Raw genomic sequence first — 12,272 nt, 5'->3', positions numbered from 1 at the left:
TGGGGCTGCAGGCCGCTCGCTTGCTTGCACACAAGGGAGATGCAGCCCTGCGCAGGCTCCAAGGAGGGAGTGGAGGATGCTGGTCCCACCCGGCCCTGGACCACGCTGGGGGCTGGGGAACCCCTCAGAGGAAGCATAGGCGGGGAAGCCAGGCCCGGTGACTGCGCCCACCGAGGGCTGCTGCAGCTGAGCGGGTCATGGGAAGGGACGGGACATGAAGACAAGCGGAGATGGCCCTGGGCTCTCAGGGAGGTTGCACGAGAGATGGGGAGGGGGGCAGAGTCGCCACAGAGGCCCCACTCGAGGCCCCGCAGGGACCATGGTGTTATGAGGCTGGCGGCCATGACCATGTGACTGGCCTTTTGGGCTGAGCATCAGTGAAGGCAGCACGGGAAGGAAATCTGTTACCGCTGTGACCGGGCCCACCCCCTGCCCACCCAGGAGTGGGGACACCCTCGGAGGAACTTGAGGGACCTAGGAGAGATGGAGAGGAGCTCCCTAGGCCCAGCTCAACAGCCCTTTGTGCAGAGACTCCAGCACCCCTCCTGCCCCCGATGCCCAGGCTGAGTGTGGTATCCTGGTGGGGAGGAGCAGCCCAGGATGCATCTCCTGAGACATGGGAGAGAGCAGCCCCCTGGCCTCTCCAGACCACAAAGGGTGATGCCAACCCACCTGGAAACGCAGGCCCAGGCTCTGGGCACAGGTGCCAATGGTTAAAGGTTAGCACAAAGATCGACTCTAAAATGCAAAGTCCCTACCAGCCTGCAGGGAATTGAGGCCTCAAAACATTCATAGCTTGCTCGTGTTCTCCAGAAATTCATAGGAATATTTAAAATAATCCTCTTATATTATGAAGCGTATTTAACCTTTTCTCCTGGAGGTAGCAGCTGGGTTTCACCCAACTCAAAACTTACACCAGCCAGTTGCACGGACCTACCTCTTTGCAATTCCCAATTTATAGCTTTCCACATGTAATTTCCTCATAGAGGTAGTAAGACAGTTTACTTAAGCTATTCAAATATTATCTGATTATTTTGAAACATTTATAAGGGCTAATTACAAGTAACAGTTGAGTAATGTAGCAGCTATAAAATTAATCCTCAATAACCACAGCTCTGACAAGTAGCTGGTATTTACTTAACATACATTAAAAGCTTTTTAAATTTGCATTAAGAAAGCCTTGAGCTTAGTGAAATCTCAGGGGACCGTTGATCGCAACACAGTAGCTGTCACCTCTCGCCCTGTGTTGTGAAAGGAACCCGGGTCATCGGGTCGGTGGGGACTAATTCTCACTGACTGCCAGTTTGGAAAGGACGCATCGACGTGAGCTAATGAGACTGGGACCAGCGCCGTGTCCTGGCTGGACTCGGGACACACAGCCGCCACCCTGCCAGACTGACCACTGGCACCTGGGGCTGCTGCGGAGGACTCCTGCCAGACCGGCCCTCTCCTCTTCTACAAGGAGGAAGAAGCAGGCTGTCCAGGGTCCCTGGCATGTGAGAACGTTACTCAGAGCCTCTGCCCAGCGTGCTGATGTCCCTGAGAACTGGTCACCAGGAGCAAGGGGCCTGGCCGAAGTGGCATTTGTCCATGTGGTCTTGGCCAGTCTAACATTCAGGTGGCTCCGCACAGAGCATGCAGCAGCCGCGTCTGTTGAGTAGTTTTCTTCCTGAGGGGCCCACCCGCCTGCAGTGGAATCAGCACGATGCACCCCGGGGCCACGCTCCGGACCACACCCCACAAGCCCTGCTGCGCACAGAGGTAGCAGGAAAGGAGCCGAGGGTCCGGACGGGCTGAGGACCCACAGCCCATTCTGTGTGTGAGGAGTGTGGAGGCCCGTGGGGCCAGGGAGAGGCTGAGGTACAGGGAGGGGGCGCCCACAGCGGGGATGCGTGCGAGGCGGGACCGCACCCCCTCCCCTGGGTTGCTCTGTGCTCCCGCAGGAAGCTGAGAATGCTCCTGGCAGGAGGCGCTGCCGCAGAGCAGGGCAGGGGCGGGGGTCACGGCTGCTGGCTCAGGAGAGGCGCAGGGTGAAAGGGCGGTGACCGACGGTGTGACCTGGGCGAGGGGTGTCAAAGGAACTGCTCATGGATGTGACAGTGAGACTCAGAGAGTCTGGCTGTGGACGCTCAGTGAGGCCGGAGCTGACCCCGGAGTGGTGCTTTTCCATTTTGGCTTTCTCTAGAAAAGCTCTAGGATGAGCAAGTGCTGTCCCCCGGCACACAGGGCCCCGTGAGGGCCGCAGCTTGCCCTGCGGTCCGTGTCCTGTGGCCATGCCCTACCTGAGAAGCTGGAAAAGATGCCGATCCCTCCGCCTGGGCTTCTCCGCCAGAACCTCGGTGGGGAGGCCTGGCCGGACATTTGTCTTTTTTGTTTTTTGTAGAGTCGGGGTCTCACTTTGTCAGCCAGGCTGGAGTGCAGTGGCACTATCACGGCTCACTGCAGCCTTGAATTCCTGTGCTCAAGCAGTCCTGCTGTCTCAGCCTCCCAAGGAGCTGGGACTACAGATGTGCCCCACCACACCTGGCAATTTTTAAAATTGTTTTGTAGAGATGAGGTCTTGCTATCTTGCCTAGGCTGGTCTCAAACTCCTGGGCTCAAGTGACCCACCTGCCTCCCAAAGCACTGGCATTACAGCATGAGCCACTGCCAGAGGCCGGATGTTTTCATCAAGCCCACCAGGTGGTGTGGTTTTGTTTTGTTTTGATACAACCCCAGCTTCATGTAAGCCAGGACTGCTTGATTTTGGGCTGTGGGGAAGTGCGGCTCGGCTGCCAGATCCAACGCTTACCTCCCCTCTGTGCAGTTTCAGCCTCTTTCCTGCTCGTCCCCACCCTGGGCAGTGGATGGTGTGAGCCTTCCCCATCCTGGGCAGTGGATGGTGTGAGCCTTTCCCCACCCTGGGGAATGGATGGCGTGAGCCCTTCCCCACCTTGGGCAGTGGATGGTGTGAGCCCTTCCCCACCCTGGGGAATGGATGGCGTGAGCCCTTCCCCATCCTGGGCAGTGGATGGTGTGAGCCCTTCCCCACCCTGGGGAATGGATGGCATGAGCCCTTCCCCATCCTGGGCAGTGGATGGTGTGAGCCTTTTGACTTGGCAACGGCATTATTGTTCTTCCAATGCTCGGGGAGAGGAGGGACTTGTGTCTACCAGGAGCTGGCCAGTGTTGTGGGGGGCTCTTCCTGTCCCAGCCTTCAGAGAGCAGCCCACACCCCCTCTTCCCCGGCCACCCAGGAGAGTGGCTGGCACTACCTCCCCAGTGGGGAGCTGATGCCGCAGCTGGCGCTGGATGGCGTTCCCAAGCAAGCTGGCATGGGCACGCGAGCCTCACCGTCGGGAAGGCAGCGTGAAAGTTAAATAATTTCTCGATGGAGTGGAAGATTTCCCACTTTAGCAGAAGCCTCTGGAAACGGTTTCTGCTCGGCAGCTCCATTTTCTCCCTCCCACCCCTCATTCTCACACACTCCACTTTCCAGCGTTTCCCGGCAGGATGGGGGTGCTGGGAGCCACAGGCTCAAAGCTCCCCGTGGGCCCTGACACCACTGGGCAGCTTCCACACCATGGAGCCTCGCCTCAGCCTTCATGTGAGACCCTGGCTCTGTAATCAAAGCGACTTTCTCAGGGCTAACCACACCCCAGGGGTGGCCAAGCTGAGAAATAATCAAATCCTTTGGTCCTCCCTTTCCCAAGCCAGAGCAATGGTCGGGGGCCGCTACAGGGCCCGGGAGGATGGCAAGCAGGACCTCATCTGTTCCTACAGGATGCCCCTTCCAGGAAATGGGAGGCAGGGCAGTGGACCCAGTGAGGCTGTACGATGTGGGGCTGAGGGTAGTGACGTCTGTGTCAGAAGGTGAGAGCCCAAGCCGAGTCCTCCTGGGCAGCCCTGGCCTGTGCTGGGCTGTAAATAGAGTGTGGGGTGGAGGGGCTGGAGAGGGGCTTTGAGCAGTTGTCAGGTGCCCTGGATGCAGAAGGGATGGGTCAGGGTCCTGCTCTGGAGATTCCTGGCTGTGTGGCCTCAGGGGAGTCACTAAGCCTCTCTGAACCTCAGTAAAATGATAGGAGTAAAATGATAACACTCCTTGCCTCACAGGCCAGGGCAGTGCAGGGAAGGACTGTAAGCAGCCAGTGGCCCCTCAGGATGAGGAGGCAGCAGTCCAGGAGCTTCCCTGGATGGTGGTCGGGGCTTGAGGGAGGGGGAGGGGCCAGCCCCCGCCCCTGCCTTCCACTAGGGTCCAGCTTGCTGTGTGGGGAGTGGGAGGGGAAAGCATGGATTAAGGTAAGCACAGATCTGACCATGTCACTCAATGCCTGAAAGCTCATCAAAGGCTCTCATTACTCTCAGAACAAAGCCCACCCTTCTTAGCACAGCTCTGAGAATCTTCATCCTCCATCCACTCATTCATTCATTCATTCATTCATTCATTCATTCACTCATGCAACATTGCTTCTGCCCCAGGCAGCCTTCCAGGGTGGCTGTGTGAATGAAACTCCAGCCCAGTGGCTCTTATGGTCCTGGGGCCCAGCCTCCCTCCTTCCTGAGTCCACACTCCTGGCCCCGCCTCTGGTATGTTCCAGATATAGACGAAGCAAGTTGCACGTCCCAGTGGCCTGCTGGCCTCCCTGCCCCTTCTCTCTGCCTTGATGTCCTCCTTGCTTTAAGGGGATGATGCCTTTTTGTTCTGTTTTCTGCTCATGCCTTTCTTCCCCTGTGAAGCCTGCCTCGGTCTACCCAAGCACAATGTACATGTCCTCTTGGAGGGCTCCCATTGTCACCCTGAGTGTCTCATTTATGCCACCATGATGTGACTTCCTGCTCACCTGTCATTCCTCTCACCTTCCTGGGGGCTCCTTAAAGGCAGAGGCTGCATCTCATTCACATCATTCATTCCATTCTGTCCCTGGTACACAGGACAGCAACTGGCCGATGGGGCTCAGGATACTACGGTGAAGAAAGGGTCAGTACAAAGTGATTGCTGGGAAGGTGATGGGTTTTATGAGGACTAAAACTTAGGATTTTAGAGATGATCTGTATGAAACTCACATGGTAGCTGGTAGCAATGATAAATACTAGCCCTTGTCCTCCTCTTAATTATTATGATCACCAACCCCGTCATCCTTACCACTACCATCGTCACTACAATTACCATCATCACCATCATCACTACCATCACCATCATCATCACCACCATTATCACTACCATCATCATCACCATCACTACCATCGCCATCACCGTCACCATTATCACTACCATCACCATCACCATCATCACTACCATCAGCATCACCATCATCACTACCATCACCATCACCACCATCACTACCATCACCATCATCATCATCACTACCATCACCATCACCATCATCACTACCATCATCACTACCATCAGCATCACCATCATCACTACCATCACCATCACCATCACCATTATCACTACCATCACCATCACCATCACCATTATCACTACCATCACCATCATCACTACCATCACCATCACCATCACCATTATCACTACCATCACCATCATCACTACCATCATCATCACCACCATCACTACCATCACCATCACCATCATCACTACCATCACCATCACCATCACCATTATCACTACCATCACCATCACCATCACCATTATCACTACCATCACCATCATCACTACCATCACCATCACCATCACCATTATCACTACCATCACCATCATCACTACCATCATCATCACCACCATCACTACCATCACCATCACCATCATCACTACCATCACCATCATCACCATTATCACTACCATCACCATCATCACCATTGTCACTACCATTACCATCACCATCACCATCATCACTACCATCATCATCACCATAATCACTATCATTATCATCATCACTACCATTGCCATCACCATCATCACCACCATCATCATCATCACCATCACCATCATCATCATCACCATCACCACCATTTTCATCATCACCATCATCACCATCATCACCATCATCACTACCATCACCATCACTATCACCATCATCCTCACCACCATTATCACCACCATCATCACCATCATCACTACCATCACCATCATTATCACCATCATCCTCACCACCATTATCACCACCATCATCATCACCACCATCACTACCATCACCATCATCATCATCACTACTATCACCATCATCACCATTATCACTACCATTACCATCAGCATCACCATCATCACTACCATCGTCATCATCACCATAATCACTATCATCATCATCATCACTACCATTGCCATCACCATCATCACCACCATCATCATCACTACCATTAACATCATTGTCACCACCACCATCACCTCTATCATCATCACTACCATTACCATCATCATCATCACCATCACCACCATTTTCATCATCACCATCATCACCATCATCACTACCATCACCATCACTATCACCATCATCCTCACCACCATTATCACCACCATCATCACCATCATCACTACCATTACGATCATCACCACCACCATCACCACTATCATTACTACCATTACCATCATCATCACCATCACCATTTCCATCATCACCATTATCACCACTATCATCACCATCATTACCATCAACATCATCACCCTCACCATTATAACCATCATCATCCTCATTATAATCATCATCACCACCACTCCCACCTTTATCACCATCATCCCACTGGAGGAACACTCTGTTCTACTGATATTTAAGAAACCAAGAAAACTCTGACAAACATTAGGACAGAGGGAACCACTTCAAGAGTGGCTCAGGAATTAGGCCAGTTTGACATTCTTCCTATAAGGTGCATAGTTACATTTAAGAACATCCTAAAATGCCCACAGTGCCTGGCTCAATGAGCCCTGTGGCAGGTCTGAGAGCAGGCACGCAGGACCCACTTGCGGGACTGTGTGATCATGCACTTTTCAGTCCTGCTGGCCGGGGTTAGAGCTTCTTTTTGGTCCTAGGTACATAGGACCAGCCATAGGTGGTTTGGGGGAGAGTCATGGAGCCTGTGTCCAGTCCAAGGACGTGCTATTGTAGCAGAAGCTGTGGGTGCCCACCCGTGTCTGCCTGATGTTATCATTTCAGGGCACATTTCCAACTTCCAACCAGCACCTGCGACTCTTTGCCAGGGGCCTTTCTCTTCCCGCTGAGCCAACTTTGCTGCCCACTTGACAGGTTGAAAATGCTGAGGAAGTAATGTCCTTGGGAACAGCCTCCAACTAAGGACCAAGGGACCATGAGCACCCCAGGATCTCAACACAGTGGTGGAAGCGGGGGAACGATGCATTCCCAGGGCTGGCTTAGCAGGATGTCCAGCTGCCCCCAGGCGGGTGTCTTGATAACACATCATTTACTGGCCTGCATCCCCTTCATTGGTTCACTTCCCCGCCCCACCTTGTGTCTCCTCCACCTCTCAAAGAAGTACTCACGTCAAAGTTCTCCCGGGGGCCCAGGCTTAGACACCTCCTGAGCTGCCAGGGTGAGAGGTATTCACTTATTTCAGGCTCATTCTATTTTTTTTTTTTTTTTTGAGATAGAGTCTCACTCTGTCGCCCAAGCTGGAGTGCAGTGGCGTGATCTTGGCTCACTGCAAGCTCCACCTCCCAGGTTCAAGCCATTCTTCTGCCTCAGCCTCCCGAGTAGTTGGGAGTACAGGTGCCCGCCACCATGCCCGGCTAATTTTTTTTTTTTTTTTTATTTTTATAAATCTTTTATTTTAATGAAGTTTACTTAACACCAAAAACTTCAGTCCAGGGATGTGAAATCTTACATTATAAAGAGTTATGGCAAATAGAAACACTAACAAACTGAGCCTTTAGCTGTCATATCTGAAATACTATACATACACATATTCATGGATGCTAACATGCTGTAACATAATTTTACATATTAAAATAGGCTCAATTTTCTTTTTTTTTTCTCTTGGCAATACATTTTTAATTTATTTTTTCTTTATTATTATTATTATTATTATTATTATTATTATTATTATTAGGTTTCACCATGTTAGTCAGGATGGTCTCGATCTCCTGACTTCGTGATCTGCCCGCCTTGGCCTCCCAAAGTGCTGGGATTACAGGAGTGAGCCACCGTACCTGGCCTCTTTTTTTTTTTTTTTTAATGCAGTCTTACTCTGTCGCCCAAGCTGGAGTGCAGTGGCACGATCTCGGCTCGCTGCAACCTCCACCTCCCGGGTTCAAGCAATTCTCTGCCTCAGCCTCCCAAGTAGCTGGGATTACAGGTGTCCACCACCACGCCCAGCTAATTTTTGTATTTTTAGTAGAGACGGGGTTTCACCATCTTGGCCAGGCTGCTTTTGAACTCCTGACCTCGTGATCCACCTGCCTCAGCCTCCCAAAGTGCTGGGATTACAGGCGTGAGCCACTGTGCCCGGCCTCAGGCTCATTCTTGCTGGGAGCCTGAGAATGACTGTCCAGGGAGAACCCTGACCTCAGGGGCCACTTTATGGGTCCCAGAGCAATGTTTCTCAATGTCTCTTATTATCTCCCCAGCCCCCAGAGCCTTTTTAAAATTTTTCTTTCCCAGTTGCCTCTTCCAGCCATGAAATCTGTTTATGTGCCTTTGGAGGGCCACCATCCGTTATAATATCTAAGTTGTTTTTTTGTTGCCAAGAACTGATGTTTGCTCCGCTTGGGAGCATCATCTGGGCCAGGCACAGTGGCTCACGCTTGTAATCCCAGCACTTTGGGAGGCCAAGGTCGCCAGATCACTTGAGGCCAGGAGTTCAGGACCAGCCTGGCTAACATGGTGATAACCTGTCTCTACTAAAAAATACAAAAAATTAGTTGGGCGTAGTGGCGGGCACTTGTAATCGCAGTTACTCTGGAGGCTGAGGCAGGAGAATCACTGGAACCCAGGAGGCAGAGGTTGCAGTAAGCCAAGACTGCACTACTGCACTCCAGCCTGGGCAACAGAGTGAAACTCTGTCTCAAAAACAAAAACCAAAAAAACACATAGGCCAGGCACGGTGGCTCATGCCTATAATCCCAGCACTTTGGGAGGCCGAGGCGGGCGGATCACGAGGTTGGGAGTTCAAGACTAGCCTGATCAATATGGTGAAACCTCTTCTCTACTAAAAATACAAAAATTAGCCAGGTGTGGTGACGCATGCCTGTAGTCCCAGCTACTCGGAAGGCTGAGGCAGGAGAATCACTTGAACCTGGGAGGCAGAGGTTGCAGTGAGCTGAGATCATGCCACAACACTCCAGCCTGGGCCACCAGAGCGAGACCCCATTTTAAAAAAAAAATACACACACACACACACACACACACACACACAGCATTATCTACAGATATTCTGATTTATTTTGATTTACATTTTTTGGAGTGGACTAAGAGACAATAGAATAAAGATCGTGGGTGAGGTGTCAGTGGCCTTATTTGATTTCCTGCTTTCCTGCAGCATCCCGGAGAGCTGAACACAGAGCCCGGGAATCAGCCCAGCAGACTTAACTCCCGCGCACCCAGCAGCTGCATCTCGGAAGAGGCCCTTGGGCTGGGGCAGGAAACCTCTTTAGTAACAAGAGGTGAGGAGGGAGTGGGAAGAGATGGATGTGCAGGACGGGGGACAGATGTGCACGGCATCCCCATGGCACCCCACACGTGGGCACCTCCTGAGCAATGGGGATGCTGGGTGCTGTCACCTCAACATCAGGGTGGGCTGAAAACCCAGGAGCCAGCCTCGATGGCTCCCTTTCCTCCACCTGCCTCTCCCTAAGTCCTCTGGGTCCTTCCTTGCAGGCCATCTGGGCTCCCCACTTTCCCCTCCTCACCTCCACGCCTCTATTGTCCTAGCCCAGGCCCCCACATCTCTCCTCAGGGCAACTCTCTTCTCCCTGGGGCTCTGGGGCAGCTCTCGCCTTAACCTTCCAGCCCCACCAGGCAGCCAAAGGCATCCAGGGGATGATAGATGGACAATCAGATGGCTCCTTGCAGGCTTTTTCCTGCATTGGAGCTACACCCAACCTCCTACTGGCTGGAGGCCCTGGGACCTGCTCCTGCCCTCCCCCAGGCCCCTCCCTCCCTTTCCCTCACTCATATTCTCACTGCACAGACCTTTCCATTCTTTGGGTGTGCCCAGCTCATTCCTACCCCTGGGCCTTTGCACTTGCGTGTCTCTGCCTGACCTGTGCACAGCTGGCTCCTTGTCATGCAGGACCAGTTCAGCAGCTGGCTCCTCGGAGAGGCCTTGGTTGGCAGGTCCCATCTATAGCCTTGCTCCCCATCCCAGCCTGCCCTTCACTGCCCATCCCAGCCCTGTGCTCCACTCTCCCTGTGGTTCCTTCAGTGTTCTAACAGTTTCTTCTCCTCTCATCTGTTTTTGCCTTTACCGCCTGTCCTGCCTGTCTCCTCCAGCAATGTATAGTGCTTCAGGATAGGAACTGTGACTGAATGGCCCACTGTGGATCTCAACACCAGCCACAGAGCTGATCGCAATACACGTCTCATCCATGACCGGGTGAATCACTGTTTTCATCTGGCCTAAGATGGACTTTCCTAGAAAAACCTAACATTTCCTCTAAGGAGAAATCTGGGTGAACACACTTCTTTCTCTAAGTCTACATTTTTGTTGCTGATGATTTAGGAAAACAATCAAGAAGACTGCTCTGGTCCTAAAATCTTCCTCAGGGCTAGGCTTCAGCATCAAGTCAGAAAGTTTGTGTAGTGTTCATAGGTAAGCCAAATGGGATGGCTTTCCCCAAACCCCTGGAAGAATTTTCCACCACTGTCAAAAACTTATTACCTTTATCCTCGACAGGGAGTTTTCAAATGTTGAAACAGTTTTAAGGACAGCAACTCATGACGCAATTTTTTTTTGCCTGTTTGGTTTTTCATTTACTTGAAAGGCCTTAAGTGTTTTGAAACAGTAGCTGGAGCTGGGTGCTGTGGTTATGCCAGAGTTCTGGCTTAGGGGCCTGCTGCTGTCAGGAGCAATGAGATAGTCTGAGGGTGAGAGCACTGAGGATGGATGGCTGGATGGATGAATGGATGAATGGAGAGATGAACGAATGGGTGTAGAAATGAATGGATGGATGGTAGGTGGGTGGATGGGTGGATATATGGATGGATGAAGGATAGAGAGATGAATGGATGGATGGTGGGTGGGTGGGTGGGTGGATGGATGGGTGGATGAATGAATGGATGGATAGAGAGATGAACGGATAGATGGATAGATAAATGGATGGAGAGATGAATGGATGAGTGGAGAGATGAACGGATGGAGAGACAAATGGATGGATGGAGAGATGAATGGATGGATGGTGGGTGGGTGAATGGATGGGTGAATGGATGAATGGAGGGAGAGATGAATGGATGAATGGAGAAATGAATGGGTGGATGGTGGGTGGATGGATGAATGAATGTATAGACAGATAAATAGATGGATGGTGGGTAGGTAGATGGATGGGTGGATGGATGAATGGATAGATAGAAAGATGAATGGATGGATGGAGAGATGAATGGAAGGATGGTGGGTGGATGGATGAATGAATGGATAGACAGATAAATAGATGGATGGTGGGTAGGTAGATGGATGGGTGGATGGATGAATGGATAGATAGAAAGATGAATGGATGGATGGAGAGATGAATGGAAGGATGGTGGGTGGGTGGATGGATGGTGGATGGATGAATGGATGGATGGAGAGATGAATGGATAGATGGATAGGTGAGTGGATGGGTAGAGAGATGAATGATGGGTGGAGAGATGAATGGATGGATGAAGAGACAAATGGATGAATGGAGAGATGAATGGATGAATGGATGGATAGTGTGTGGATGGATGTGTGGATGCATGAATGAATGGAGAGATGAATGGATGAATGGAGAGATGAATGGATGGATGGTAGGTGGGTGGATGGATGGGTGGATGGTTGGGTGGATGGATGGATGAATGGATGATGGATGGGTAGATGGGTGGGTGTGTGGATGGGTGGACAGAGGACGGATGGATGAATGGATGGGTAGGTAGAAGTGTGGATAGATGGATGAACAGATGGATGGGTGTATGGTTGGAAGGGTGGATGGACACTAACCTAATATAATAGATTGTAGATACACTGTTCACCCCGTCATCCTTTATTGACCAATTTCAGACTGAACACAATAAATTGTGTCAACCCTGCCCAAATCTACACCTTGAATTTGCAACATGGATTAGCTTCAGATTCCATTATTTTTCATAGAAAACCTAAGTCTTCACCTAGCTATTTATTTATAGACACAAAGTCTTCAGGCCTGGGCTGTCCCA

At 51.4% G+C, this 12,272-nt stretch overlaps 1 protein-coding gene across 1 annotated transcript in view; it reads right to left on the bottom strand.

Annotated features, from left to right (window-relative positions):
• Window positions 1-12,272, bottom strand: part of CDH4 (cadherin 4) — a 705,615-nt gene that overhangs the window by 141,134 nt on the left and 552,209 nt on the right. The gene's annotated exons all lie outside the window — the stretch shown is intronic.

Source organism: Pongo pygmaeus, chromosome 21 (assembly GCF_028885625.2).
Source record: "Pongo pygmaeus isolate AG05252 chromosome 21, NHGRI_mPonPyg2-v2.0_pri, whole genome shotgun sequence".
NCBI classification, from domain to species: Eukaryota; Metazoa; Chordata; class Mammalia; order Primates; family Hominidae; genus Pongo; species Pongo pygmaeus.
This window is presented reverse-complemented; position numbering and strand designations above follow the sequence as displayed.